The sequence below is a fragment of the Hyla sarda genome, chromosome 11 (assembly GCF_029499605.1).
Source record: "Hyla sarda isolate aHylSar1 chromosome 11, aHylSar1.hap1, whole genome shotgun sequence".
In the NCBI taxonomy this organism is placed as follows: Eukaryota; Metazoa; Chordata; class Amphibia; order Anura; family Hylidae; genus Hyla; species Hyla sarda.
The window spans coordinates 89,211,372-89,238,732 of NC_079199.1; the positions used below are offsets into that span (position 1 = coordinate 89,211,372).

At 47.1% G+C, this 27,361-nt stretch overlaps 1 long non-coding RNA gene across 2 annotated transcripts in view; it reads left to right on the top strand.

The window, feature by feature from the left end:
* The first annotated feature begins 4,733 nt into the window (after window positions 1–4,733).
* The window catches only part of LOC130295477 (uncharacterized), a 35,318-nt gene continuing 12,690 nt past the window's right edge, over window positions 4,734–27,361 (top strand). Inside the window, exon 1 of one of the 2 annotated variants that reach the window (XR_008848847.1) lies at window positions 4,734–4,825. This is a non-coding gene — a long non-coding RNA (uncharacterized LOC130295477). Of the gene's footprint in view, window positions 4,826–20,804; window positions 20,840–27,361 lie in introns of those variants that run through there. The other variant, XR_008848846.1, reaches the window with a different exon arrangement.

Genomic DNA, 27,361 nt, shown 5'->3' on the forward strand with positions numbered 1-27,361 from the left:
ATGTCCCAGATGTGCTCAATCGGATTCAGGTCTAAGGAATGGGTGGGCCAGTCCATAGCATTAATGCCTTCCTCTTGCCGGAACTGCTGACACATGAGGTCTAGCATTGTCTTGCATTAGGAGGAGCCCAGGGCCAACCGCACCAGCATATGTTCTCACAAGGGGGCTGAGAATCTCATGTTGGTACCTAATGGCAGTCAGGCTGCCACTGGCAAGCACATGGAGGGCTGTACAGCCCCCCCAAAGAAATGCCACCCCACACCATTACTTACCCACCGCCAAATCGGTCATGCTGGAGGATGTTGCAGGCAGCAGAATGTTCTCCATGGCGTCTCCAGACTGGTGTCACATCTGCTCAGTGTGAACCTGATTTCATCTGTGAAGAGCACAGGCACCAGTGGTGAATTTTCCAATCTTGGTGTTCTATGGCAAATGCAAAACGTCCTGCACGGTGTTGTGCTGTACCACCTTCATGGAGTCTGTTTCTGACTGTTTGAGTGGACACCTGCACATTTGTGGCCTGCTGGAGGTCATTTTGCAGGGCTCTGGCAGTGCTCCTCCTTCTCCTCCTTGCACAAAGGCGGAGGTAGCAGTCCTGCTGCTTGGCTTTTGCCCTCCACGGCCTCCTCCAAGTCTCCTGATGTACTGGCCTGTCTCCCGTTAGCGCCACCATTGTCTGGATACTACGCTGACAGACAAAGCCAACCTTCTTGCCACAGCTCGCATTGATGGGCCATCCTGGATGAGCTGCACTGCCTGAGCCACTAGAGTGAAAGCACCGCCAGCATTCAAAAGTGACCAAAACTGCCAGGAAGCATAGGAACTGAGAAGTGGTCTGTGGTCAACACCTGAAAAACCACTCCTTTATTGGGGGTGTCTTGTTAATTGCCTATAATTTCCGCCTGTTGTCTGTTCCATTTGCACAACAGCATGTGAAATTGATTGTCAATCAGTGTTGCTTCCTGAGTGGACAGTGGGATTTCACAGAAGTGTCATTGACTTGGAGTTACATTGTGTTGTTTAAGTGCTAACGTAATTTTTTTGAGCAGTGTATAATCGTGCATGCGCACTTTGTAAATTTTATTACAATATTCGTATGGAAAAAAGTGAACGAAAATGGGAAATTTGTGAATATAGGATGAATATTCATCCAAATATTCGTGTAATATCGCAAATTCGGATGTAGCCTTGTCAGGATTCGGCAGGCTGGAGGTGGATCCTCTCTGTCAGAGAGGGATTGGCGTGGACCGTACCGGTGGACCGGTTCTAAGTTGCTACTGGTATTCACCAGAGCCCGCCGCAAAGCGGGACGGTCTTGCTGCGGCGGTAGCAACCAGGTCGTATCCACCGGCAACGGCTCAACCTCTCTGACTGCTGAGACAGGCGCGGTACAAAAGGACAAGGCAAGAGCAAGGTCGGACGTAGCAGAAGGTCAGGGCAGGCAGCAAGGGTCGTAGTCGGGGGCAACAGCAGAAGGTCTGGAACACAGGCTTGGGACATACACTAAACGCTTTCTCTGGCACAAGGCAACAAGATCCGGCCATGAAGGGAAGGGGAAGGGAGGTTATATAGACAGGTGCACAGGTGGAATCTAATCAGACTGATTGGGCCAGGCACCAATCATTGGTGCACTGGCCCTTTAAATCTTAGAGAGCGGAGCCGCGCGCACCAGAACGTGACAGCCAGGGACCGGGACAGGTAAGTGGCTTTGGATGCGATTCGCGAGCGGGCGCGTCCCACTATGCGAATCGCATCCCCGTCGTGAGTGTCAGTGCAGCGCTCCCGGTCAGCGGGTCTGACCGGGGCGCTGCAGAGAGGAGAACGCCGCGAGCGCTCCGGGGAGGAGCAGGGACCCGGAGCGCTCGGCGTAACAAGCCTATTCCGCTCATCACTATTCAGTCAGTGCTGCCCGCACTCAGAATCTCCAGAGGAAAATTCAGTAGTGTGAACCTAGCCTTAGGGTGTACTATAAAGAAATAGAGGGGCAGGATCCCCTTTTGTTGTGTGTGCAGTGTATGGAAAACATCATGGATGCTAGACTCAACTTCAGAGAGGGAGCTGAGACTCTCACTGCATACTGTTTATTGATTCAATTAAATACTAAATATATATATATATATATATATATATATATATATACTAAAAGCTTTTAGGCTGCAGTAGGAAGCTCCACCCACCAGCTCTGGGAGAACTGCAAATTAGAGATGGAGCCTACAGTGCTATAAAATACCATATACAAGTTATATAATGGACAGAAACAATTCTGCTATTCATGTACACATACAGGGCATCTTACGGACATTACTAGGGGCTGGATTAATGGCTCCTAACTCGGCCACCATGTTTTTCATTCAGATGCCTTATCCATGGCCCACAGTCCACACGATACAGTATGTCTTCTGTCACCTTTGAGAAGGAACACAAGACCCATCTCTACCAATGGATCCCTGCACACCGGCATGGCCACTTGTCTTATACAGGCTTGCCTAGAAGACGCGCCTTTATAGAGAATATATCAGCATCAGCCGTGCCTGCATTTCTATGATCCTTTTCCTTTAACCAATAATCCACCATCATACGATGTGGAGAAGCATTTTTATTTTTTTCTAGAAGTGAGATCCTTGTTATGTTGTGTCTTCGCAGGAAGTAAATGAGGACTGCAGAATCAGAACCTAATTAAAGGACCGAATCAAAGCGCATGGGAGATAGAGAGGAGACGTGTAATCCCTGATCTGAAGCCGAACGCCACTGAAGGCAGGATGAATGTGCTGTGTCAGGACTAGTCAGGAGAGAGAATGATACAATGGGGGAGGTCACTATAAGTCATCACAAATACCACGCCATCTGTCATGGATTCTGTTCGCATGCCATACATGTCAGGGTGTCTGTCATTTCCTCACTAATCATCCTGTGCCCGCTGGAATGGGTTTCTGCTTCTTAAAGCAACACTGATAGGAAAAATATTTGGATCATGGTTACCTATATGGCAGGACATGTTACTGTCTATTCTAGAGTAGAATTGAGTCCAGGTTATAGTCCTTATACCTAACTTGTACCTTATAAAGACCGAGATTTGAAAAACCAGATAAGAACACCAGCAAGGAAGTTAAAGGGGTATTCCGCCAATAGACATCTTATCCTCTAGCCAAAGCTGTGTTTCCGGGACTGGAGATGTCCCATCACGCCCACAACATTCATGTCTATAGGAGGGGGCATGGCATGAATGAAGGGGGCGAGGCATGACGTCTCTAGTCCTGGAAACACACCTTTGGAAAGAGGTACTTTTACGGACACTACTAGGGGCTGGATTCATGGCTCCCAACTCTGCCACCATGTTTTTCATTCAGATGCCTTATACATGGCCTGCAGCCCACGCAATATGTCTTCTATCAACTTCAATTTTTTATTTGCCTATGCTACAGGGGCTGTAAAGTTAGTGTAGTTCATAATAAAGTGTCTGTACCTGTGTGTGACGGTTTTCTCACAATTCTTCTGTGATTTTCACCCCAATATTTATTTTTAACAGCATACAAAATGACTGTTGTCTCAGATTTTTCCCAGGTTGCAATGCGGCCGAGACCTGACTCACTAGTCAGCTGATGACAGGGAGCCTGTCTGCTTCAATGGGTGGAGGGATCAGTCTGCAACTAATGCAACAGTTGTAGGCACCCTGATTGAAAACCACAGGTCTTTTGAATGGATGCAGCTCAATTATGTTTCAATGGGTGGGGTGGCTGATGTGTGGGAGGGAGGGAAATGGAATTATGGGATTTGTAGGCAAAAGAAGAAAACTCAGGAAATACCAGTTCACAAAAAGCTAGCCACAGTATTATGGTAAATCACTACACAGCCATTTAGCCCCAAGACAAGCACAGATCCTTCCTAAGCATGTCCATTACTGTCTGCCAGGTACATACTAAAATCACCATGTGGTGGTTAACCCCTTTAAATCCAGCCACTAGTAATGTCCATAAAGTACCCCTATCCAAAGCTGTGTTTCTGGGACTGGAGATGTCATGCCACGCCCCCTTAATTCACATCACGCCCACTCCCATAGACACGAACGGAGGGGGCGGGGCATGACGTTTCCCGTCCCGAGAACACAGCTGCTGGGTGCTGCAGGAAGATCCCCTTTGGGTAGGGGATAAGATGGAATACCCCTTTAATATCCTCTAAGCTGCTACCCCTAGTGCTATCAGTACAGAGGGAGGATAGTCTGGGTGGAATAGGGTACCTGTGGGCAGGCTTGGCTATGCACTTCCACAGCCTTCACATACATGAGGGGTTCCCACATGTGTTTTCTCTTCCTATGATGTTCCTGGGTACATGAGGAGACTAGACTAAATTAGACTAGACTAAATAAAACATTAATGCAGTACGACATAATAAAGAACTGGCTTTGGGGTAGTGTATCCAACAACCAGGAAAGACCAAGTAGTCTGACATTGCACATAAAGAAAACAGAGTGCCAGTTGTGTGCCCACAGGATCATAGGCATATATTCTGTTTAGAATCGGGCAGCATGGGGTCTGTCCGCTGGGACCCTTATTATCAGAAGACTAAAGGAGGCGCAGTGCTACTTCAATGCTTTTCCAGGCAAAATTGTGCGTATGGCCCTATCGCCCAGTCGTCTCCAAACTGTGGACCTTCAGCTGTTGCAAAACTGCAACTACCAGCATGCCCGGACAGCCAACGGCTGTCCGGGTATGCTGGTAGTTGTAGTTTTGCAACAGCTGGAGACACCCTGGTTGGGAAATACTGACACAAGGGCATGTTGGTTATCTGGTAACTAATCATCTAGGTATTACCAAAGGAACCAACACAGGTAAGTGTCTTTCAGTGCCAACCAAAGTCTTCTGGTCATGTATCAACACTAGTGGGGAGATTTATCAAAACCCGTGCAAAGGAAAAGTTGCCCAGTTGCCAATAGCAACCAATCAGATCGCTTCTTTCATTTTCCAGAGGCCTTGTTAAAAATGAAAGAAGCGATCTGATTGGTTGCTACGGGCAACTCGGCAACTTTTCCTCAGGACGGGTTTGGATAAATCTCCCCCCTTAGGTCAGAAGGATAAATCTGTCGCATCATATTTGTGGTGTCCCAGTAGAGGACCTTGTCCTTTACCTTTATTCAGAATCCTTGCTGTGGACATTCCTTTATTAGAAAACTGTTTTTGGTTTGGGTGACGGCGGTTACCATACCAGAATAAACACATCCTGGCGTCACGAACACTAAGGGGTTAACAACATCTTGCCCCCCCCCCCAGGGTTAATACCACCAGACCCTGTTACATACTGCAACTAGAGATGAGCGAACTTACAGTAAATTCGATTCGTCACAAACTTCTCGGCTCGGCAGTTGATGCCTTTTCCTGCATAAATTAGTTCAGATTTCCGGTGCTCCGGTGGGCTGGAAAAGGTGGATATAGTCCTAAGAGACTCTTTCCTTGGACTGTATCCACCTTTTCCAGCCCACCGGAGCACCGGAAAGCTGAACTAATTTATGCAGGAAAAGTCAGCAACCGCCGAGCCGAGAAGTTCGTGACGAATCGAATTTACTGTAAGTTCGCTCATCTCTAACTGCAACACCCCAGACACCACAATATGAGGCCGCAAGGTCTGGTATCCAACCAAGGAGCCCGGTTCTCGAGTCAGGCTGCCTATGAACCACCCCACAGTCTGACTGGCCCCGCTATAGGGCACAGATCCATATAATACGCTGCCTATCCTCATACGATGCGGCCATCTAAGTGGTACACAGACGGTTAAACTCATATGAGTTGCTAATGGGAAAAATAAAGTGAAAATGGGCAAACTATGTCCTTTTGATTTTACCGTAAAGCTACAGAATTTCTTTAAATACCATTATGTTGCAGAACCACAGATTGTATTCTATTATTATCACTGTAATTTTCCTAACTAAACATTTCCTAAGCAAAACTCTTAAAGCCCCACAGTGTGAGAGCGACGAAGATGAGAATATAGCGTATTGTCCAGGGAGGGATTATTGTACCGCGTCTTCTCCACATTATGGGATCCGAGGACTCGACTGGGAATCACTTGTCAAGCTCCGCAACTGATACTGTACAAGTTTTAGACAGAATCATTACTCTGCCACTACCCTGAAACGTTCAAGTCTTTACCCCCTGGAGAAGAGAAAAATAGCGCAAATGTCTCATGTTTGTAATGCATACGAAAACGCTTTATCTCGGAACGCGTGCTGTATGTGGAGAAGGGGGTCAGTCCTTAAAGAGTAGTCAGTCCTACAGGCCAGGTCGAAAGCTCAATAAGCCCTATGACTATAGTTGGTTAGAGGGAACACAGAGTAAGGCCATGTTCACGTGACCGATTCCGTGCGGAATGTGACATTCCACGCGTTTGAATGTTCCGGGGGGGCGCTAGGACCACTCAGAAATTTGACGGCAAAGCATTTCGGAGCGGATTCCGCAGAAAGAGTAGACAAGCCTATTCTTACTGCGGATGCTGGATTTGGGTTCTTTGTGGCGGAAACATCAAAGGAATTTTCGAGCAGAATATTACTGCATAATTCCGCTTGGAAATTCCGCAGTGTGAACACAGCCGAAGAGTATAGTCTGATAGAGGAGGACAACGCAAAGGGAATATATGCTGCACTAGAGGAGGGCAACACATGAGAAGGATATTCTCTACTGCAGGAGGACAATACAGAGGTAGAGTTCTGTATGTTACACTGTTGAAGGCAACACAGAGGCAGGGCCAGATTAAGGCTGCCTGGAAGCACTTCATTATGATCCCCCCCACCACCACCACCACCGACAGTTCCCCCACATTAGGTGCAGTATAGTTCCCCCACATTAGGTTGACAGTATAGTTCCCCCACATTAGTTTGACAGTATAGTTCCCCCACATTAGGTTGACAGTATAGTTCCCCCGCATTAGGTTGTAGTTCCCTCACATTAGGTGCAGTATAGTTCCCCACATTATCTGCAGTATAAATCCTCACACAGTACAGTTCCCCCACATTAGCAGTACAGCAGTACAGTTCCCCCACATTAGGTTGGCAGTACAGTTCCCCCACATTAGGTGTACAGTACAGTTCCCCCACATTAGGGGTACAGTACAGTTCCCCCACATTAGGTGCAGTATAGTTCACCACTTTAGGTGCAGTACAGTTCCCCCACATTAGATGCAGTGCAGTTCCCCACATTAGGTGCAGTACAGTTCCCCCACATTAGGTGCAGTATAGTTCCCCACATTAGGTGCAGTACAGTTCCCCACATTAGGTGTAGTACAGTTCCCCATATTAGGTGCAGTATAGTTCCCCACATTAGGTGCAGTACAGTTCCCCCACATTAGGTGCAGTATAGTTCCCCACATTAGGTGTAGTACAGTTCCCCACATTAGGTGTAGTACAGTTCCCCACATTAGGTGCAGTATAGTTCCCCCCATTAGGTGCCGTATAGTTCCCCACATTAGATGCAGTATAGTTCCCCCACATTAGGTGCAGTATAGTTCCCCCACATTAGGTGCAGTATAGTCCTCCACATTAGGTGCAGTACAGTTCCCCCACAGACATACAGCCTTCAGCCATATACAGTGTATTGCTGAAGGCTGCATGCCTGTTTACTGCCCCACTTCAGTGTTCTGACCACAGCTCCTCCGGTCTGGGGTCACGATCTACTGCTATGGCTGCGGTGTTGGGAACATTAAAGATGACGTGCCGCTGGTGACTTACCATGCGCAAGTCCTCCTCACTGCTCTGCTCTTCTATGGGCACACGCACGGGACGTCAGTGACGTCCCTGCGTGCGCTACCTCCCGGCGGCCCCTGCATTTTTTAAGTTAACACGAGGCCACAGAGAGGTAACAGGGACATCCTTGTGTCCTGAAAAGATTTTTCGGGACACAGGGATGTCCCGAATGTGACGGGGGCCCCCTGCGGGCACGAGGCCCAGAGCAGGTGCTCCAGGAGCGCCAATGATGATCCGGCCCTGCACAGAGGTAGAGTACTGTATGTTCCACTGATGAAGGCGACACAGTAGAAGAGTACTGTATGTTCCACTGATGAAGGCAACACAGAGGTGGAGTACTGTATGTTCCACTGATGAAGGCAACACAGAGGTAGAGTACTGTATGTTCAACTGGTGTAGGCAATACAGAGGTAGAGTACTGTATGTTCCACTGATGAAGGCAACACAGAGGTAGAGTACTGTATGTTCTACTGATGAAGGCAACACAGAGGTCAAGTACTGTATGTTACACTGATGAAGGCAACACAGAGGTAGAGTACTGTTTGTTCCACTGATGAAGGCAACACAGAGGTAGAGTACTGTATGTTCCACTGATGAAGGCAACACAGAGGTGGAGTACTGTATGTTTCACTGATGAAGGCAACACAGTGGTAGAGTACTGTTTGTTCCACTGATGAAGGCAACACAGAGGTGGAGTACTTTATGTTTTACTGATGAGGACAACACAGCATTGGGTTGAAGATTGACATTAGTCTATGGACAACTTTATGATAAGTTATCTAGTTTGTTAGCTCTACTTACATATTATTGTCCTTTCCCTTACTTTTTTGGCCAATCATAGGACAACACCTACTCCTCTCTGTTATACTTATAGTGCTGTACTGCATAGGCTTGTGCTGTTCTGCAGATAAACTTACACAGTACAGTTCTATAGGGGATGTGGAGTTATTGATGGACTGGGTTTGCAGGGGGCTATGTGAGCAGAAAGAAAACTGCTGCAGCACAGCAAGGAAGGGGTTACATTAAGAAGTAAACTAACGATGATGATAATCATGACAACATTTGCAAAAAGTTAAGCGGGGACATACTTTGTGTGCTGGGAAGTATCCATGTGTGCAATGGTCACTAATCTTTTAATGAAGCCGTCTGACCCCCAGGGGGCTCCGCCAATCAGCATAGTAAATTATAGCAAAGCCTTTGTGAATATTTCACCTTTCAAAAAAGCCCAATAAATATCTAAAGATACTAAGCTCCTCCCTAAAGCATTTGTTATGGCTAATGGAAAAGGAGAACCCAAATAATTCTTCTGTGTGAGGGTGTTAAATTGGTTCTCAGAAACTTTACCATCACACATTTAGTTCCGAATGTTGTGTGTGCTCTGCGGGGGTCGGCCAAGCCCCCTCGTGATGTCACGCCATGCCCCCTCAATGCAAGTCTATGGGAGGAGGTGTGACGATCATCACGCCCCCTCCGATAGACTTGCATTGAGGGGGCGTGGCCGACCCCCATAGTGCGCACACAGCATTCGCAACTAAATGGAGTATCCCTTTAAGGATAGGCCATTAGTGTTTGCTAGCAGGAGGTCTGACCTGTGAGATAATAAGGAACTCACCTTATTGACTAAAAGTAGATCTGCGGTGTATAACATTTATCTCCTACAGGGGCCCCCGTACAGGAGATCACAGTGGGTCCTAGTGTGCGGATCAGACACTTATCCCCTATCCTGTGGATAGGGGATAAATGTTATACACCGCAGCTCTCCTTTAAAAAGAAGAATATGCAGTACCAGACTTTACTGCCCATACATATCTACTGTATTTGCAGGCATCCATGAGCTCAGACCCTCAGATATCAAACACGGACGGCCTATACGAAAGACAGGTCTTCAATCTTAAAGGGTACACTGTGCTCATGATGTCAGCAGAGAGCACTGTGCTCGTGATGTCAGCAGAGAGCTCTGTGTTCAAAATCTACTGAGGAATTCCTAAGATATTGAAAATGCAAGGAGGAGCCTAAGGGCAATACCATTCTGCTCTATCAAGAAATAGGGTGGAAATTTGACAATAATGATAGAAAATATCTCTAGAAGGGAAGCCTTAATGGGGTACTCTGCCCCCAGACATCTTATCCCCTATCCTTTGGATAGGGGATAAGATGTCTGATCGTGGGGGTCCCGCCGCTGGGGACCCCCGCGATCTCAGCTGCAGCACCCCAGACATCCAGTGCACAGAGCGAACTTCGCTCCATGCCGGATGACTGGCGATGTGGGGCAGAGGTTCATGACATCACAGCCATGCCCCCTCAATGCAAGTCTACAGGAGGGGGCTTGATGGTCGTCGCGCCTCCTCTCATAGACTTGCATTGAGTGGGATGTGGCCATGATGTCACAAGCAGGGCACGGCCGTGATGTCACAATCCTCCTGCGCTGCCACCCAACGCTCTAAACGAACGCTGGGTGCAGCAGGGAGGTCGTAGGGATCCCCAGCGGCGGGACTCCGGCGATCAGACATCTTATCCCCTATCCTTTGGATAGGGGATAAGATGTCTTGGGTCGGAGTACCCCTTTAATATGAGGAATATTTTTTATCCTATGCAGTTTGTCCTTCCATTGACCAAATAGGTTTAGCTAGACATAAGGAGAACAAACAGATGTGAAGTTTCCAATGATGTGGACTAAAGTTGATGAAAGTGGATGGGCTCAACCAATATGAAGGATCATTCATTGAGGGAAATATAACAACGAACAATTGTTGTAGCCAGCTAATGTAAGGCTGTTTAAAAATGGACTTATCCCCTATCCCAAGGATGTCAGGGTCGGCGCCACAGCGTTCTGAACACGGAAGCTTGGAGCTTCCGTGTTCTTGAAGCAATGCTGCGCCCCCTCCATTCATGTCTATGGGAGGGGGCGTGGCAATACATAGCCATCCCGTCTCCTCCCATAGACATGAATGTAGGAGGCATGGCGGCTGTAGTCACCAGTCATCCAGCACGGAGCAGAGTTTGCTCTGTGCACCGAATGACAGGGGTGCCGTGCCGGAGATCGTGAGGGGTCCCCAATGGTGACCCCTGCGATCGGACACTTATCCTCTATCCTTTGGATAGGGAATAAGACGTCTAGGGGTGGAGCATCCATTTAAAGGAGTACTCCGGTGGAAAACTTTTTTTTCTTTTAATCAACTGGTGCCAGAAAGTTTAACAGATTTATAAATTACTTCTATTAAAAAAAATCTTAATCCTTCTAGTACTTATTAGCAGCTGTATGCTACAGAGGAAATTATTTTATTTTTGGAACACAGAGCTCTCTGCTTACATCACGATCGCAGTGCTCTCTGCTGACACCTCTGTCCATTTTAGGAACTGTCCAGAGCAGCATATGTTCGCTATGGGGATTTTCTCCTACTCTGGACAGTTCCTAAAATGGACAGAGATGTCAGCAGAGAGCACTGTGGTCATGATGTCAGTAGAGAGCTCTGTGTGCCAAAAAGAAAATAATTTCCTCTGTAGTATTCAGCCGCTAATAAGTACTGGAAGTATTAAGATTTTTTAATAGAAGTAATTTAAAAATCTGTTTAACTTTCTGGCACCAGTTGATTTAAAAAAAAAAAAAAAAAAGTTTTCACTGGAGTACCCCTTTAAATGTGTATGGCAGTATCTGCAAAACAATCTTTCATCAGATGATCCTTATTGTTAAAGCATCAACCTACTTCTCTCTAATGTGTATGGCCACCTCTGAAGAGTCCACAGTATTATGGGTCCATGTAAGGTACAAAGCAATCAAAACTTCCATGTAAATGGTGCGGTCTACAGGGTGGGCCATTTATATGGATACACCTTAATAAAATGGGAATGGTTGGTGATATTATCTTCCTGTTTGTGGCACATTAGTATATGTGAGGGGGGGAAACTTTTCAAGATGGCTGGTGACCATGGCGGCCATTTTGAAGTCGGCCATTTTGAATCCAACTTTTGTTTTTTCAATAGGAAGAGGGTCATGTGACACATCAAACTTATTGGGAATTTCACAAGAAAAACAATGACGTGCTTGGTTTTAATGTAACTTTATTCTTTCATGAGTTATTTACAAGTTTCTGACCACTTATAAAATGTGTTCAATGTGCTGCCCATTGTGTTGGATTGTCAATGCAACACTCTTCTCTATATACTACTATATACACCGCAGGAGAAATGCTAGCACAGGCTTCCAGCATCCGTATACACTGCTATATACTACTATATACACCGCAGGAGAAATGCTAGTACAGGCTTCCAGCATCCGTATACACTGCTATATACTACTATATACACCGCAGAAGAAATGCTAGCACAGGCTTCCAGTATCCGTATACACTGCTATATACTACTATATACACCGCAGGAGAAATGCTAGAACAGGCTTCCAGTATCCGTATACACTGCTATATACTACTATATACACCGCAGAAGAAATGCTAGCACAGGCTTCCAGTATCCGTATACACTGCTATATACTGCTATATACACCGCAGGAGAAATGCTAGCACAGGCTTCCAGTATCCATATACACTGCTATATACTACTATATACACCGCAGGAGAAATGCTAGCACAGGCTTCCAGTATCCGTATACACTGCTATATACTACTATATACACCGCAGGAGAAATGCTAGTACAGGCTTCCAGTATCCGTATACACTGCTATATACTACTATATACACCGCAGGAGAAATGCGAGCACAGGCTTCCAGTATCCGTATACACTGCTATATACTACTATATACACTGCAGAAGAAATGCTAGCACAGGCTTCCAGTATCCGTATACACTGCTATATACTACTATATACACCGCAGGAGAAATGCGAGCACAGGCTTCCAGTATCCGTATACACTGCTATATACTACTATATACACCGCAGAAGAAATGCTAGCACAGGCTTCCAGTATCCGTATACACTGCTATATACTACTATATACACTGCAGAAGAAATGCTAGCACAGGCTTCCAGTATCCGTATACACTGCTATATACTACTATATACACCGCAGGAGAAATGCGAGCACAGGCTTCCAGTATCCGTATACACTGCTATATACTACTATATACACCGCAGAAGAAATGCTAGCACTCCCATTTTGAGCTCAGGTAAAGTTTTCTCTTCTTCTCCTCCGCTTCTTTTCCTCATCTCCTCGAGTTCCTCCGCATTATCCTGGCAGCCGGCATAGACCGCAGTCTTGTGTAATTGTACACGGTATATCTGGTTGGACTTCTGGGAGGAGAACATAATGAGCGACCACAAAAGTAATTAGAATAGGGTTGTCATTTTCTAGGAATCCGGCCTTTCCTGGGAATTTGTGCCTCCAAAAAGGATCCTTGGATAAAATGGATGCCAGTTATAATTAGAGGTTGTTGATATTAGATAATTGTGAGTCTGTAACGATATAAATACCAAGTGTTGCAATGAACTTTCTGCAGTCCTGTCATATTCAATTAAAGGGGTACTCCGGTGGAAAACTTTTTTTTTTTAAATGAACTGGTGCCAGAAAGTTAAATAGATTTGTAAATTACTTCTATTAGAAAATCTTTACCCTTCCAGTACTTTTTAGCAGCTGTATGCTACAGAGGAAATTCTTTACTTTTTGAATTTCTTTTTTTGTCTTGTCCACAGTGCTCTCTGCTGACACCTCTGTCCGTGTCAGGGACTGTCCAGAGCAGCATAGGTTTGCTATTGGAATTTTCTCCTGCTCTGGATAGTTCCTGATAAGGGCATTAGGTGTCAGCAGAGAGCACAAAAAAGAAATTCAAAAAAAGAAAGATTTTCCTCTATAGCAAACAGCTGATAAGTACTGAAAGGATTAAGATTTTTTTAATAGAAGTAATTTACAAATCTGTTTAACTTTCTGGCACCAGTTCCCTTTAAAAAAGAAAGTTTTCCATCAGAGTACCCCTTTAAAGCTACAGCCGGGATCTATAGACGAAGAGAAATTTACTTTGTGATGTGATCATTTTTCTTTCTGTGCAGTTCACTGTATTGGGATCAGCTCCATTTTGACCATGAAACACTATACATGGCCTATGACAGTGGTCTTCAACCTGCGGACCTCCAGATGTTGCAAAACGATGGCTGTCCGGGCATGCTGGGAGTTGTAGATTTGCAACATCTGGAGGTCCGCAGGTTGAAGAGCACTGGCCTATGATGACCGTTGTGTCTGAGATAAACCAATGGGTGGGTTTCTTTCTTCAATTCACCAACAGCAAGCAGAGATCCTGCAGATGAGGGAAAGAATCAAATAGCATGTTAGACAGCTGCAAAACTTTACATTATACAATCATTATGTTTTATTTTCATAAAACACTTTAAGGATACATTCACAAGGGCGGATTTTTTTGCGAGTTTCCCTCTGCATATTTGAAAGCGGGCGGGCTCTTCTCGGCTGTCCGCAGCAGATTTTCCGTGGCGCAATTTACGCTCCACCGCAGTCCCTACTGACTTCAATGGGGCTTGCAGCAGATTTTCCGCAGCGTAAGTTCCACCGCGGAAAATCTGCTGCGGACAGCCAAGAAGAGCCCGCCCCCTTTCAAATACGCAGCAGGAAAAACCCTAAAAAAATCCGCCCGTGTGAACGTACCCTTAGGGTCTATTCACACATACAGTATTCTGCGCAGATTTGATCCGCAGATTTGATGCGCAGGATTTCAAGCGGTGTTCAGTCATTCAGTTTACATTGACATCTGCAGCAGAAAATCCTGCGCATCAAATCTGCAGATCAAATCTGCGCAGAATACTGTACCTGTGAATAGACCCTCAAGGGGTATTTCCATCTCAACATGATATCCTGTATCCATAGAATACAGGATAACATGCTGTTTGGTGGGAGTCCAACTGCTCAAACCCCTACTAATCCCAAGAATGGAGGAAAACTGTCTTCAGGATGAACATAGCATCATTCTCTATGGGGCTTCTGAGCATTGCCAAGCTCGGCACTCGGCAATATTCATAAGCCTGATAAAAAAAAATGAATGGAGAACTGGCCACGCATGTGTGTTGCACTCCATTCAGGAAAAAGTTCACCTCTATTTTACAGATTGGTGGAAGTCCCAGAGCCTGCATTCTAGACATTGGTGTTGGGTACCCCAACTTTAGACCCACTTACTGCCACATCCAGGCAGATAATAAATATGGTCTGATGTGTGCAATAATGCTTGGTTAATTCTGCTACTATAAAAGTAAATGGAGAGAACTGCACACACACAACCAGAGATTCTATCTGGTACTGACAGCCAACCCATGACATTTATGGTGTATGATGTATGTGGTACTTAAAGGGGTACTCCGGTGGAAAACATTATTTTTTTTATTTTTTATTAACTGGTGCCAGAAAGTTAAACAGATTTGTAAATTACTTCTATTTAAAAATCTTAACCCTTCCAGTACTCATCAGCTGTATACTACAGAGGAAATTATTTTCTTTTTGAATTTTCTTTTCTGTCTGACCACAGTGCTCTCTGCTGACACCTTTGTCCATGTCAGGAACTGTCTGGAGCAGGAGAGGTTTGCTATGGGGATTTGTTTCTGCTCTGGACAATTTCTGACATGGACAGGGGTGTCAGCAGAGAGCACTGAGGTCAGACAGAAAAGAAATTAAAAAAGAAAACAACTTCCTCTGTAGTTTACAGCAGCTGATAAGTATTGGAAGGATTAAGATTTTGAAATAGAAGTCATTTACAAATCTGCTTAACTTTCTGGCACCAGTTGATTGGAAAGAAATAGTTTTTTCACCGGAGTACCCCTTTAAAGGGGTACTCCCGTGGAAACCTTTTTTTTTTTTCTTTTTTTAAATCAACTGGTGCCAGAAAGTTAAGCAGATTTGTAAATCACTTCTATTAAAACTTCTTAATCCTTCCAGTACTTTTTACTTTTCCTGTGATGTCCTGACCACAGTGCTCTCTGCTGACCTCTGCTGTCCATTTTAGGAACTGTCCAGAGAAACATATGTTTTCTATGGGGATTTTTTCCAGTTCCTAAAATGGACAGCAGAGGTCAGCAGAGAGCACTGTGGTCATGATATCACAGGAAATGCATTTCTTTTTTCTTTTTTGGATTTCTCTTTAGTATACAGCCCCTAAAAAGTACTGGAAGGATTAAGATTTTTTAATAGAAGTGATTTACAAATCTGTTTAACTTTCTGGCACCAGTTGATTAAAAAAAAAAGTTTTCCGCAGGAGCATCCCTTTAAGGGGATGATAGGTGTTGTAGTGCAGGCTAACTGGAAGAAATAATCCCTTGGGCATGTAGGTGATGATGTCACATGACAAGGTGGAATAGGTAACCTGAGGGTCCCCCAGTAAGTCCAAAATTAGAGGCAATAATTACAACATCAGAGGCAGGAATAAGAAATACGGACACTTGTGTAACTTGAAAACAATGTAAAGCTTTACTGAAATGTCTGTCCGGACATGCTGGGAGTTGTAGCTTAGAAACAGCTGGAGGCTCCCTGGTTAGGCAACACTAGTCTAGGGCAGTGGTCTTCAACCTGCGGACCTCCAGATGTTGCAAAACTACAACTCCCAGCATGCCCGGACAGCCAACGGCTGTCCGGGCATGCTGGGAGTTGTAGTTTTGCAACATCTGAAGCTCCACAGGTTGAAGACCACTGGTCTAGGGCATTATGGGAAACGTCTTTGCGGCTGTATACTTGCCTGTAGACATCTGTGAGTAATGTCTGTGGATTGAGCTCCTTTTGCTTGTCTAATTTTCCTTCCGTGCCAAGAATAAAATGCAAGTTGTGTATGAAATGACGGCATCGTTTATATACGTGTCAGAGCTTTCTGGTGTTCCGTCTGCCGCTGCCTGCAGTTCCTATGAATGTGCGGGGCCAAGTGAATGCATCCCCCTCCCGACTTCACCTGCCGCTCCACCATACACTCAACCATCATGTCTTCCCACTAATAAACTGCTCAAATTGTAAAAAAAATAAATAAAAAAAAACTCCCTCGGCGCCAATCCTGTTATTTCCCCGAAGGTGACGATAATATCTGTACACACACCCAGACACCGCCACACCGGACATTAAGGATGACAGAACCACAAAGGGGGGAGAGAATACATGGGCTGTATACGTGCGGAAGGAAATGCCAGCTCGATAAATAGTATGGGAAGAAATAACAGGGGTGAGGGAGAAAATAACGGATGGAGAAGGGGAAAAAAAGTAATCGAAAGAGCGAAAACATTATATAAGGAAAGTGAAAAATTACAGAGTAAGAGAACATCAGCACACAGGAGACTGGAAATAACTGGATAAGGGAATAAGCCGGAGGAAGACGTGGCGGAACATCCAGGGGTAGAGACGGGGAGGAGGAAGGCGGGAGGAGACGGCGGAGGATATGAAGGAGCGCCGAAAGAAGCAAAGGGAGGATGGAAATGTGCAGGACCGAGATAGGACCAGGAATCATGAGGGAAGGTTAATAAGGAGCTGCGGCTGGTGATACATTATACAGGTTCAGGGGCCGGACAGCCAGATGGTGCCCACCGGGACACTGGATGGAAGAAATTTACAATCCAACATCTGCATTGACTTTGTAAAGGTGGAAGAGAGAGAGCAAAGTGGTGTCTGTGTCTGAAATGGCTGCGTAACAAACGAGAAGCTGAACCGGTCTGAAATGGCTTTAACCCCTTAAGGACTTAGCCCTGTTTCACCTTAAAGGGTAGCTCCCACCATCCTATTTTTTATTTTTTTTGCTAGCCCGTTCAACACCACCACCCCCCCCCCCCCCCGCGTGCTACGGCACTAGCCCGTTCCCTCCCCAACCACCCCCCCACCCACCCCCGCCCCGCATACCCCGTTCCCTCATTGCACTTGCAGTTACTGCAGAATCCGGCAGCGGGCGTGCAGGGGCAGCGGCGGCGATGTGCGGGAGGAGTGGCCTCCCAGCCAGTGGCCGGGGAGCCAATGCGCTCGCTCCCGCCTGTCTGATTGACAGGCAGGGAGCGAGTGCAGCCTAACTGAAAAAGGACTGATTGCCACTCCAAAATCAGTCCTTTTTCAGTGGCCGGTTTTTAAATGTAAATTAAACCTTTTTAATGAAAAAAAAATAAAATAAAAGTATATTAGAGATATGTTGTAGTACATAAGTACTACAACATATCAAAAAATAAAGTTGGTGACAGTGCCCATTTAAGGACTCGGCCGTTTTTTTTTTTTGCAACTCTGACCACTGTCACTTTAAACATTAATAACTCTTGAATACTTTTACTTATCATTCTGATTCTGAGATTGTTTTTTCGTGACATATTCTACTTTAACATAGTGGTCAATTTTTGTGGGGAATTGCATCCTTTCTTGGTGAAAAATCCCCAAATTTGATGAAAAAAATTAAAATTTAGAAATTTTTCTGACTTTGAAGCTCTCTGCTTGTAAGGAAAATGGATATTCAAAATAAAAATGTTTTGGGTTCACATATACAATATGTCTACTTTATGTTGGCATCATGAAATTGACGTGTTTTTACTTTTGGAAGACACCAGAGGGCTTCAAAGTTCAGCAGCAATTTTCCAATTTTTCACAAAATTTTCAAACTCCCTATTTTTCAGGAACCAGTTCAGTTTTGAAGTGGATTTGAAGGGTCTTCATATTAGAAATACCCCATAAATGACCCCATTATAAAAACTGCACCCCCAAAGTATTAAAAATGAGATTCAGTCAGTGTTTTAACCCTTTAGGTGTTTCACAGGAATAGCAGCAAAGTGAAGGAGAAAATTCAAAATCTTCATTTTTTACACTCGCATGTTCTTGTAGACCCAATTTTTTAATTTTAGCAAGGCGTAAAAGGAGAAAAATTTTAATTGTATTTGAAACCCAATTTCTCTCGAGTAAGCACATACCTCATATGTCTATGTTAATTGTTCGGCGGGCGCAGTAGAGGGCTCAGAAGGGAAGGAGCGACAAATGGTTTTTGGGGGGCATGTCACCTTTAGGAAGCCCCTATGGTGCCAGAACAGCAAAAAAAAAACACATGGCATACCATTTTGGAAACTAGACCCCTCGGGGAACATAACAAGGGGTAAAGTGAACATTAATACCCCACAGGTGATTCACGACTTTTGCATATGTAAAAAAATTTTTTAAAAATTACCTAAAATGCTTGGTTTCCCAAAATGTTTACATTTTTAAAAAGAGTAATAGCAGAAAATAACTCCCAAAATTTGAAGCCCAATTTCTCCCGATTCAGAAAACACCCCATATGGCGGTGAAAAGTGCTCTGCTGGCGCACTACAGGTCTCAGAAGAGAAGGAGTCACATTTGGCTTTTTGAAAGCAAATTTTGCTCTGGGGGCATGCCGCATTAAGGAAGCCCCTATGGTGCCAAAACAGCAAAAAAAAAAACACTTGGCATACTGTTTTGGAAAGTAGACCCCTCAGGGAATGTAACAAGGGGTAAAGTGAACCTTAATACCCCACAGGTGTTTCACGACTTTTGCATATGTAAAAAAAAATAATAATAATTTTTTCCTAAAATGCTTGTTTTCCTAAAAATTTTACATTTTTAAAAAGGGTAATAGCAGAAAATACCCCCCAACATTTGAAGTTCAATTTCTCCCGATTCAGAAAACACCCCAAATGGGGGTGAAAAGTGCTCTGCTGGCGCACTACAGGTCTCAGAAGAGAATGAGTCACATTTGGCGTTTTGGAAGCAAATTTTGCTCTGGGGGCATGCCGCATTTAGGAAGCCCCTATGGTGGCAAAACAGCAAAAAAAAAAAAAAAAAAACACATGGCATATTATTTTGGAAACTATACCCCTTGGGGAACATAACAAGGGGTAATGTGAACCTTAATACCCCACAGGTGTTTCACGACTTTTGCATATGTAAAAAAAAAAAAAAAAAAATTTTACATTTTTAAAAAGGGTAAAAGCAGAAAATAGCCCCCAAATTTGTAACACAATTTCTCCCGAGTACGGCGATACCCCATATGTGGCCCTAAACTGTTGCCTTGAAATACGACAGGGCTCCAAAGTGAAAGAGCGCCATGCGCATTTGAGGCCTAAATTAGGGACTTGCATAGGGGTGGACATAGGGGTTTTCTACGCCAGTGTTTCCCAAACAGGGTGCCTCCAGCTGTTGTAAAACTCCCAGCATGCTTGGACAGTCAGTGGCTGTCTGGCAATACTGGGAGTAGTTGTTTTGCAACAGCTGGAGGCTCCGTTTTGGAAACAGTGGCGTACCAGAAGTTTTTCATTTTTATTGGGGAGGGGGGCTGTGTAGGGGTATGTGTATATGTAGTGATTTTTACTTTTTATTTTATTTTTTGGTAGTGTAGTGTAGTGTTTTTAGGATACAGTCACACGGGTGGGGGTTCACAGTAGTTTCTCGCTGGCAGTTTGAGCTGCGGCAGAAAATTTGCCGCAGCTCAAACTTGCAGCCGGATACTTACTGTAAACCTCCGCCCATGTGAGTGTACCCTGTACATTCACATTGGGGGGGAGAAACATCCAGCTGTTGCAAAACTACAACTCCCAGCATGTACGGTCTATCAGTGCATGCTGGGAGTTGTAGTTTTGCAACAGCTGGAGGCACACTGGTTGGGAAACACCGTGTTTGGTAACAAACTCAGTGTTTTGCAACCAGTGTGCCTTCAGCTGTTGCAAAACTACAACTCCCAGCATGCACTGATAGACCGTACATGCTGGGAGTTGTAGTTATGCAACAGTTGGAGGCATACTACTTTGGCTGGGGATGCTGGGGATTGTAGTTATGCAACAGCTGGAGACACACTGGTTTGCTACTTAACTCAGTGTTTCACAACCAGTGTGCCTTCAGCTGTTGCAAAACTACAACTCTCAGCAGTCACCAACAGACAACGGGCATGCTGGGAGTTGTAGTTATGCAACCAGCAGATGCACCACTACAACTCCCAGCATGCACTTTAGCTGATTGTGCAAGCTGGGAGCTGAAGGTACACTTTTCCATAGAAAAAATGTGCCTCCAGCTGTTGCAAAACTATTAGTCCCAGCATGCACATAAGGGAATGCTGGGAGTTGTGGTGGTCTGCCTCCTGCTGTTGCATAACTACAGCTCCCAGCATGCCCTTTTAGCAGGAGGCTGTCACTCAGCTCCAACTGCTGCTCCGGCACACAGGTCAGTCCCTCGTCGCCGCCGCCACCGCCCCTCCTGGGGCCCCGATCCCAACAGGGATACCGGGGATCGGGGTCCCCAGCTGCCGGGGTCAACTTCCCGCACCCGCTCACGTCCTCTGGAAGAGGGGCGGAGCGGGTTGCGGGAGTGACACCCGCAGTAGGAGCCCTGATTGGTCGGCCGGTAAACCAGTCGACGAATCAGGGCGATCGTGAGGAGGCACCAGTGCCACCTCACCACTGCTGGCTATGGCTGTTCGGGGTTGTCAGAGACGGCCCTGATCAGCCAGTAATTCCGGGTCACCGGTTCACTGGAGACCCAATTGACCCAAAATCCGCCGCAGATCGCTGGGCTGAATTGTACAGCGATCTGCGGCCATCGCCGACATGGGGGTTATCATGACCCCAATGGGCGATATGCCCCGATGCCTGCTGAACGATTTCAGCAGGCATCGGGCACCGGCTCCGCTCCAGCTGGCTGCGGGGGGCCGGGAAAGCTCATGACGTTCTCATACGTCATGAGTCATTAAGGCCTCTGAAATGGAGACGTATGAGAACGTCATGAGTCCTTAAGGGGTTAAAGGGGTACTCCGTCCCTGTCACGATTCGGCTTCCAGGTAGTGGATCCTCTGTGTCAGCGAGGGATTGGCGTGGACCGTGCTAGTGGACCGGTTCTAAGAGGCTACTGGTGTTCACCAGAGCCCGCCGCAAAGCGGGATGGTCTTGCTGCGGCAGTAGCAACCAGGTCGTATCCACTAGCAACGGCTCTACCTCGCTGACTGCTGAGAAGGCATGGGACAGAAGGACTAGGCAGAGGCAAGGTCAGACGTAGCAGAAGGTCGGGGGCAGGCGGCAAGGTTCGTAGTCAAGATGGATAGCAAGGGTTCAGGTAACACAGGCTTTGGACACACTAAACGCTTTCACTGGCACAAGGCAACAAGATCCGGCAAGGGAGTGCAGGGGCAGTGAGCAGATATAGTCTGGGAGCAGGTGGGAGCCAATTAAGCTAATTGGGCCAGGCACCAATCATTGGTGCACTGGCCCTTTAAGTCTCAGAGAGCTGGCGCGCGCGCGCCCTAGAGAGCGGAGCCACGCGCGCCAGCACATGACAGCAGGGGACCGGGACGGGTAAGTGACCTGGGATGCGATTCGCGAGCGGGCGCGTCCCGCTGTGCGAATCGCATCCCCGACGGCCATGACAGTGCAGCGCTCCCGGTCAGCGGGACAGACCGGGGCGCTGCGGGGAGAGAGACGCCGTGAGCGCTCCGGGGAGGAGCGGGGACCCGGAGCGCTAGGCGTAACAGTACCCCCCCCCCTTAGGTCTCCCCTTTTCTTTGTCCGGTAACTGCCTCCCCTGGGATGAGGACACCGGGAAAGAATGGAGGGTTTCCTCAACGGCAGGCAGTACAGCAGGAGTGGGAACGGGGAGGGAGGGCAGAGGGCGAAGCCTGGCACGGGGCAGTGTGACACCAGGACGGGGGCCGTGAGGAGGCACTGAGGCTTGCCTGACGGGACTGGGAGGGGGGGAGAGGCACTTCCTATGGCAGGCAGAGTCCCAGTTCTTGATCTCCCCGGTGGTCCAATCAAGGGTGGGAGAATGAAGCCGGAGCCATGGCAGACCGAGGAGGACCTCAGAGGTACAGTTGGGAAGGACGAATAACTCAATCCTTTCGTGGTGGGGTCCAATACACATCAGGAGGGGTTCTGTGCGGTAACGCACGGTGCAATCCAATCTGACTCCGTTGACCGCGGAAATGTAGAGCGGCTTGACGAGACGGGTCACCGGGATGCTGAATTTATTCACAAACGACTCCAAAATAAAATTCCCAGAGGCACCAAAGTCCAAGCAGGCCACGGCTGAGAGGGAGGAGTTGGCTGAAGGAGAAATCCGCACGGGCACCGTGAGACGTGGAGAAGCAGACTTAGAACTAAGAGACGCCACACCCACGTGAGCTGGGTGCGTGCGTGCGTTTCCCAGACGTGGAGGACGGATAGGGCAATCCACCAAGAAATGCTCGGTACTGGCACAGTACAGACAGAGATTTTCTTCCCTACGGCGATTCCTCTCTTCCTGGGTCAGGCGAGACCGATCCACTTGCATGGCCTCCTCGGCGGGAGGCCCAGGCGTAGACTGCAAAGGATGCTGTGGGAGAGGTGCCCAGAGATCTAAGTCTTTTTCCTGGCGGAGCTCCTGATGTCTCTCAGAAAAACGCATGTCAATGCGGGAGGCCAAATGGATAAGTTCTTGCAGGTTGGCAGGAATCTCTCGTGCGGCCAGCACATCCTTGATGCGACTGGATAGGCCTTTTTTAAAGGTCGCGCAGAGAGCCTCATTATTCCATGATAATTCAAAAGCAAGTGTACGAAATTGGATGGCGTACTCGCCCACTGAAGAATTACCCTGGACCAGGTTCAACAGGGCAGTCTCGGCAGAAGAAGCTCGGGCTGGCTCCTCGAAGACACTCCGGACTTCAGTGAAGAAGGACTGGACTGTGGCTGTGGCAGGATCATTGCGGTCCCAGAGCGGTGTGGCCCAAGACAAGGCCTTTCCTGAAAGAAGGCTTACTACGAACGCCACCTTAGACCGTTCTGTAGGAAACAAGTCCGACAACATCTCCATATGCAGGGAACACTGAGACAAAAATCCACGGCAGAGTTTAGAGTCCCCATCAAATTTGTCCGGCAGGGACAAGCGGAGGCTAGGAGCGGCCACTCGCTGCGGAGGAGGTGCAGGAGCTGGCGGAGGAGATGGTTGCTGCTGTAGCAGAGGCAGAAGTTGCTGTAACGTGGCGGTCAACTGCGACAACTGCTGTCCTTGTTGGGCAATTTGCTGCGATTGCTGAGCGACCACCGTGGTAAGGTCAGCGAGACTTGGCAGCGGCACCTCAGCGGGATCCATGGCCGGATCTACTGTCACGATTCGGCTTCCAGGTAGTGGATCCTCTGTGTCAGCGAGGGATTGGCGTGGACCGTGCTAGTGGACTGGTTCTAAGAGGCTACTGGTGTTCACCAGAGCCCGCCGCAAAGCGGGATGGTCTTGCTGCGGCAGTAGCAACCAGGTCGTATCCACTAGCAACGGCTCTACCTCGCTGACTGCTGAGAAGGCGTGGGACAGAAGGACTAGGCAGAGGCAAGGTCAGACGTAGCAGAAGGTCGGGGGCAGGCGGCAAGGTTCGTAGTCAAGATGGATAGCAAGGGTTCAGGTAACACAGGCTTTGGACACACTAAACGCTTTCACTGGCACAAGGCAACAAGATCCGGCAAGGGAGTGCAGGGGCAGTGAGCAGATATAGTCTGGGAGCAGGTGGGAGCCAATTAAGCTAATTGGGCCAGGCACCAATCATTGGTGCACTGGCCCTTTAAGTCTCAGAGAGCTGGCGCGCGCGCGCCCTAGAGAGCGGAGCCGCGCGCGCCAGCACATGACAGCAGGGGACCGGGACGGGTAAGTGACCTGGGATGCGATTCGCGAGCGGGCGCGTCCCGCTGTGCGAATCGCATCCCCGACGGCCATGACAGTGCAGCGCTCCCGGTCAGCGGGACAGACCGGGGCGCTGCGGGGAGAGAGACGCCGTGAGCGCTCCGGGGAGGAGCGGGGACCCGGAGCGCTAGGCGTAACAGTCCCTAGACATCCAAAGGATAGGGGATAAAATGTCTGATCGGGGGATCCCACAGCTGGACCCCCGCAATATCTCTGCAGCACCCAGCGTCCGTCCGTAGCGGCAGGGGTCGTGACATCATGACCACGCCTACGGGGACATCACACCACACCCCCTCAATGCAAGTCTATGGGAGGGGGTGTGGTATAACCACGCCCCCTCCCATAGACTTGCATTGATGGGGCGTGGTGTGGTGTCGCAAGGGGCGTGGTCATGTCATCACGACCCCCACCGCCCACCCAAACGTTTGGAACCAACTGTTCTGAATGATTGGGCAGTGGAGTACCCCTTTAACTTCCCTAAGCTAAGGACTGTAGATCAGCAGATGCACAAATTATAGTTACTGAGCACCAATGCAAAATCTCCAACTTTATAATAGGGGCAGATGTGCCTTCGGGGCCCCCTCTTCCCCTGCTACCTCTGCACCCCCTATGGTGACAGATCAGTAGATCAGCTCTGCAGCACAAACTTCTGCTCTAGCAGATAAAATATTGTTCAGAGAAACCTGCATGCAGATAGATAGATAGATAGATAGATAGATAGAAGTGTTCTTATTAGGGTAGAAAGTCACTTTAAAGGGGTTATCAAGGAATAGAAAAACTAATTTAAAAAAAAAAAAAAAAAACAGCACCACATCTGATGTCAGGTTGTGTGTGGTATTGCAGCTTAGTTCAGTTTAAGTGAATGGAGCGCACGGTGGCACTGTTTATTTTTAAAGAAATCAGCTCTGCTTTTTCTTATCCTGGATAATTCCTTCAAATTGGAAACTGTCAGAAGAAAAACTTTTTATATGTTGTACATCTTGACAAAACATTAACCTTTCACTTCATAGAAAAATGTTATCTCCTTTTTATAGAAATCATGGCTTATAAAAAAAAAGACCACTAGGGGTCCCCATACCATTTAGAACATAATGCCGTCTGGCTGCAACATCATATTTGTCCCAGCTGAAGATTGCGTTTGGCATTTCAGCTCAGCTCCATTAAAGGAACCTGACCTGTTATCACTTTCATGCTGCTTGAACCCAAACTCTTCTCCTCACCCTGGCAGCCCTGATTGATATGTGGCGAAGCACTGTGTGGAAAGCCTTGTGGGGTTACGTAGGGTAATTGGGGTGTTGTGGTTCTGTATAATAAAGGGCGCTGTTAACCCTTGTCACTCGTGACACCAGGGTGAGGGTTAAAACTCTGTAGTGATGCTGGGCCTATCACCACCCTTCCCAAGAGCGATAGGTGAGTGTAAAATAACTGGATTGTCCACAGCAGTGCTGAACTTAAAACTTGCAGGAACTTTACTGAAGATTTTCTGTACATGCAGTATCGGTAACAGTCCAGATGACAGAGTCTATATAGACAGCACAGCAGTGATTGACAGATGCTTAGGACCGGAAAGTTCTCTTAAGATTAGGAGGATTGTACTTGTATAGATCCGCTGGATTTAGGGCTTAGATTAGTTCCAGAGGTCTTGCAGAGATAGCGGGGAATTGTAAGAACTATCCGTCTCTAGCGCAGGCTTAGGCCGCAAGGCTTTGGCCTAGAAATTGTCTTGAAAGCTGCGGAGGCCCTACCTTGTCCAGAGTCAGCAACCCAAGAGAGAGACAAAATGGCGCAGCTCCCTTATATGGGTAGGGGCTGGCCATTTTGGATTGGTCCATATCAGCTGTCACTCACCGTTACAATGGATTGTGGGGGATCACCTGACTAGAACCACCAAAGGTCCTTTAGCAAAACCATAGAGTTCTCTAACCCGGTCACATGACCCGCAGGTCCTGTGACTCGAACAAGGTAGGAATATTAAATATACATCTTTACATTTATATCTACATAAATTCTAGCTAACTGAGGGGTGACGAGGGGTTAACTAAGAGGAAGAGGACCCCCACTGTTCCTAGGGACTCTGACTTTGGGGACCTCACCACAAGGTAACGTATGTAATACGGTACCGGGACACCACAGATAGTTCTCTCCCTTTACACAAACAGGAATCAATCAGGGCTGATGGGGCGGGGCGGGGGGGGGGGGGGGGGGGGGGAGGGGGGGGGGACAATGTCAGGTTCAAGCAGCATGATAACAGGTGCTGTGCTGCAATGCTAAACACAATCTTCAGCTGCTGAGACCCCCAAATGCCTTGTGGATAAGGTATCATGATGAAAGGTTCCCTGACCCTAAGAGTGTGTTCACACTACTGCATTCTACCATTAATGTTAATGGGTCTTCTGCTGACCCATTCACACTGCGGAATTTCAGCGGCAGAAAATTTTGCAGCGGAAATTCACACTCTGAAAGACTGAACATGTTCATTCTTCAGGCAGAATTACGGGCCGAATGCACTGCCATCAGTCATGGTGACGGTCCAAGTCTGTGAGGTCCTTGCGCCAAAGCATTTCAACGGCAACTGCTCAGATGGAATTTCAGACTCTGAATATATTCAGGCGGAGATTCCAGTGTGAACATACACTGGAGGGGTTTTCTGAGACTATACAATTGGTGGTTTATCCTCAGGCTGGATGTGGGCATCCCACCAATACGCCATCAATTGCAAACCTCTTTAGGGTCTATTTACACGTGCAGTATTCTGCGCAGATTTGATGCGCAGGATTTTCTGCTGCAGATCTCAATGTAAACTGAATGACTGAACACAGCTTGAAATCCTGTGCATCAAATATAGGACGTGTGAATAAACCCTTAAAGTGTTCCCATCAAATCACAGAAAGAAATAATGCTTATATCCTCACTAGGTGATGCAGATGCTTTACGTGTCTTCTTTATGCATTAAATTTTTCTATTTGGCTCACTAATTCCTCTTTTCTGCTGCTCACTCGTTCTGACATCCTCTGCTCAGGCAAGCACTGAGCCCACCCTCACTCCCTA